Source organism: Hevea brasiliensis, chromosome 12 (assembly GCF_030052815.1).
Source record: "Hevea brasiliensis isolate MT/VB/25A 57/8 chromosome 12, ASM3005281v1, whole genome shotgun sequence".
In the NCBI taxonomy this organism is placed as follows: domain Eukaryota; kingdom Viridiplantae; phylum Streptophyta; class Magnoliopsida; order Malpighiales; family Euphorbiaceae; genus Hevea; species Hevea brasiliensis.
The window spans coordinates 22,118,173-22,123,424 of NC_079504.1; positions in this window are offsets into that span (position 1 = coordinate 22,118,173).

A 5,252-nucleotide genomic window follows, 5' to 3' on the forward strand; every position below is an offset into this window, starting at 1 on the left:
AATGAAATTTTTGAAAAAGTTTATTTTCACTAGATTTGGAGCTCCAATAGCTATAATCAGTGATGGTGGATCTCATTTCTGCAATAAACAGTTTGAAAATCTTTTGAAGAAATATGGGATTACTCATAAAGTAGCTACACCTTATCATTCTCAGACTAGTGGGCAAGTTGAAGTATCGAATAGGGAATTAAAGAGAATTCTGGAAAAAATTGTTAATCACTCAAGGAAGGATTGGTCATTGAGGCTAGATGATGCATTATGGGCATATAGGACAGCTTACAAGACACCCATTAGAACTGCACCTTTTAAGCTAGTCTATGGGAAATCATGTCATTTGCTAGTTGAGTTGGAGCACAAAGCATATTGAGCAATCCGAACTTTGAATTTTGACTTAAACAATGCTAGAGAGAAAAGGTTACTTCAATTAAATGAACTTGAAGAGATAAGGTTGGATGCATATGAGAATGCTAGGATTTTTAAGGAAAGGACTAGATTTTGGCAAGATAAGTATATTAAAAGAAAGGAGTTTAAAGAGGCTGATCTGGTTTTATTGTATAATTCTAGACTTAGACTCTTTCCTGGAAAGTTGAAATCAAGATGGTCTGATCCTTTCAAGATCGTCAAAGTTTATCCACATGGAGCTGTGGATATTTGGAGTGAAAATTCTAGTCTTTTTTAAGTTGATGGTCAAAGGCTCAAGATTTATATCACAGGCTAGCCCATTGAGAAGGGAATAAGTTGTTTCCTTGATGATCCACCAATTCACTGAATTAAAGAGGGTCAAGCTAATGACCAAAAATTAACGCTCTTTAGGAGGCACCTCAAAATTTTTCCTTATACTTAATTTTTCTTTTATTTTGTTTCATCTTATATCCCATTGAACTCAAATTTGACATTAAAATTTCTTTCTGCAGGTTGGTGAAGATTTTCAAGCAAATGTGTATGCTGAATTGAAAGAATTAATGCCTTGGAAGTTGTTGAACCTTATATTTGTCTTTCATGATGCATATTGTTTTTAACAAAGTCAAATCTGAACTAATTTAAGCTTTATGTCTGATTGCAGCAACATGGTGGAGTGAAAGGCCATTTTAGTTGCAGCATTTTGAGGAAATTAGTGAGAAATATAGGAACTTTCATGGTAATCAATAGCAACATGCTTTTAATTTTACTTTTTGGGTAATTAATTTTGATATAGTGCACTGAGATCGACATATTTGCTATTGTATATTTTGTGAAATTTCATAATACAATTATGCAGAAATTTAATCATGTGAACAGTGTCTGCAGCAGAATTTTATTCCTTGTTCATGAATTTTTAATGATGAGTTTAGGGTTAATTTGGGTGTTATTCCTTGTGGTGTGATTGTTAATATGAATATTACTTGAATAATGTTTTAGTTTGTATTTGGTGGATTGATAGATTTTAATTGTTCTTGGCGATTAATTGGGTTTCAATTGAATTTTGAGTGAAATTTCTGTGCAAATTGTGTTTTGGGTTTGGTTTTAGTGTGTTTAGGATCACATTTCTGGGTTTTTTATCAGGTCATTTAACACTAGGTTCAACATGATGTATGCTGGGGGCAGTATCACCACCAAAACATGTTCTTGGCACTTTAAATTGCTAAAAATGTAAACACTGCCGAGAGTTTCAAGGGGTCTCACATGCCTCATGTAGCACTTCATGTACAATAACATGGTGCATGTCATTTTTCCCTTTTATTCCAACATGCCTCATGTTATTCATCTTACACCAAATCACACAAGGCATGTCACCCCTCACTATTCTTAACATGCCTCATGTTAGACACTAGGTATATCACCACTTAAACCTTTACCCTAGCCATTTTATCTTATTTCATCTCATCAGCTGCACGACCTAAGCTTTCACTGTTCCTTCCATGGTGCGCACCAAATAGTTTTCAACCCACATACCCAAGCTGAGAGCCATAAAAATGGCTGCTAATAGTAATTCTTCAACCCCAACACCAAACCCTACACCACCCAATGCTTAACCTGAAACACCCATTTCGTCCCCAAATCCCCAAATTCCCGATCCGAACCCTAGTTCTCCATCTCGCCATTCCTCGCATTCCACCCCTAATCCCAACAATGCTACCCAAGACACCACACCTCCCTCCCAAAAACACACCAAATTCGCCCCTTCAGCTGTATATGAGACACGAAAAAGAAAGAAACCAGTTCTCCACTCCTCTGCTTCACCGAAACAGCCTAGAGTTGTTTCCCCAAGACCCGTTAGTGCCAGAACCCGCTCTACTGCCCAAAATTTTATTTCACCTCAGGTTTCTTCTGCTCCAATTAGGGTCCAATCGCCCCTACATCATTCACCAACAGTGTCTCAAACTGCTTCGGTTATCCCTCAATCTGGAAATTAGGTAAACTCATCTTACCCATGGACTTTTAGGGAATTTGAAATGGTGAAAAAGTATGAGGCCCTTGCTAAAAAGAAAATTTTAGCTATCAAGTACATTGATGAACACAGTCTTAGGGAAATAGGGCTTTATGAATCTGTTAGTGAATATTTGGAAAATATAGGTTGGAGTGATTTTGCTAGGATTCAAGAACCTACTTCTAGGGAATTGATAATTGAGTTTTTAAGCTCATTGCAATTGGACTTCCAACCTATGAAAAGTAACCATAGGGACACCATTTCAGTTAGGTGTTTGGGTTAGGACAGAGAATTTGACACTGTTCAAGTGAATGCCTTATTTAGTTTTTGTAATGATGGAGCAAAAGTGATAGAGTGGCAAAGGACTATTTATGACCCCCCTACATTTTAGAAGTCCATTGCACTATATGGGAAATACTACAACCCTAGTTCTGCTAAGGCCTCAGCTATTCAAGACCCTGCTCTGAGATACTTGTAAAGATTCATGTCTTACACTATACTAGGTAGACGGCACAGTGATGGGGTTGTAGGACAGAATGATTTATTCTTTTTATGGTGCATGAAAGAGAAGAAAAAAAATAAATGGTAAAATAAATGGTACTTATTTTCTTTGCTCACAAATGGAACGTATAGTCTCTAAGCATTTAGCTGGTAGTATAGTTATTGGAGGGAAGGTGACTGTAACTGCCAAATTATTTGGTTTTAACCCTGACTAGTATGCTATGGTGTCTATGGTTGGCCAGTCTTTTCTAGATAGAATTATTATGACTCAAATGAAAATTTGTGTAAAGAGGGGAGATGTTTATGTGTTGGTAAATTGGGGACATGAGAGTACAGAGCAGCAGCAATCACAGGGTATAGGACAGCATACTGATACTGGTCCTTCTAGCTCATACCCACCTACTACTGGACAATCGGACTTACTTGTTTTTCTTAAAGATTTGGAAGCAAAAATTAACAGAATGAGTGCAGCACAACAGCCTATTTCTAATGCTAATTCTGATATTGTGGTTACTTTAAAAGCTTTAGAAGCTAAGGTTGATACTCTTAGTCAGAATCAAGCCAAGTTTGAGAAAAAGATTAAAAAGAAGTTTTCTTCATTCAGGAAAAAACAGAAAATTCATGATAAAGAAATGATTGACATTTACAACAAGCTGACAGCCTCTTTTAACCAGCTGTACAAAAGGGGCTAAGACATTTTTAAAGAGATGAAGGCTATGGTAGAAAACCTAGATACTGCTTCTAAGAAATCCAATGAGCAAGCACCTGCAGCATCAAATGAGCCAGTGCCATCCACCAATGAAGAAGACCAACCAGTTGTTTAGTTTTAGAATTTTGTTTTTGTTAATTTCAGTTAGTTTCTAAAACTTTAGCTTTTAATTGTGCACATTAGTCAATTTGCTTTATTTTTCAACTGTTAATTTCCTAGTTATTGGAACTTTCATATGTTTTATCTATTTGTAAATGATTTAATTTTTGTTTCTTTTAATTTTGTTTGTTTCATGAATCTTAAGTTGGCTTGTTCATTGTTGCTAGCTGCCTTAGTTTCTTTTGCTGTGATACTTGCACTATCTTTGTTGTCCAGATTTCTATTGAATTGATCATTTTCTTTAATTTCAGTTTCTATAGGCTATTGTAATAGCATTACTGAATTATTGTAGGGGGGTGGGCGTGAGGCGAAATATCATCCATTAGAATTATATAAAATGCACCAGGTAATGCCCAGGAAAGATGGTGGAGTCACAATGGTCTCACTTAAGTACCACCTCCTTAGACAGCATTTCCTAGACATGCACTTCATACAATCCTAATAGAATCAAACCACTGGTAAGTACCGTCTTCCCATAACACTACCACGGTACTAAGGATTTATGCCACGAAGGCATAGATAGACAGGAGTCGCCACCCGGGTAATAACCGGGACATATTCAGTGTTTCTTCCGAGGGTCATGGATGGCAACTTACTCCTTGCAGAGTTTCCACAACCGTCATTACCATAGCCCAATGTCTAGGTTCGGAATAGTGGGTACATAAGGGGAAGGTGTTAGGCACCCCTTACGCCTGGTCTAACCTCGTTAATTCGAGTGCCAGTCCTCTACTAATGTTTCTAGAATTCTTATTTATTATTCCTTTATTAAACTTTATCCTAAAAATGCAATTCTAATCCTACACACGCAAGTAATTCACAAAAGGATTGTTGTTTACACACAATTTTCATGCACAAGTAATTCTTATCTATGGGGTTGCTAATTATTTAAATGATATTTACCAGATGACTAAAATTAATTTATTATTGAGAATTTAATTTACAAACAAATTCAATTTCAAATAACCCTACGTTTCTATTTAACCTAATTAATTAATTTTCACCAAGTTACCCTAAGGATAATTAAACTAAGTTAATTATGTACATGTATAATTTATTCTAATATCACATAAGGCCCAAACAATCACAACCTAATAAAGATTTCTAACATGCAAATTTATTTTACAATTACCAAGTATTAAATTAAATTTATTTACATGCCAATGTTAGTTTAATTTACAAACAAGATTAATTTTAATTTACAAAGTATTTATTTAAATTAATTACATGCAAAAATCACTTAAATTAAAAACAAAGTTAATTTTAAGTTACCAAATAAAAGTTCTATTATTACTACAATTTCATGCCAATGGTTATTCGAGAAGTTTTAGAGCTACTTACCTGTTGGTAAATGCAGTTGCCATTGGGGCAAGCTACCCTTAAAAAAGGGTCTTCTCTTCTAGTATGGCAATGATATCCCTGGCTTACTCCCATTTAGCTCCATATAAGCTCCGCGCAAATGCCCTCTTTGGTACTTAC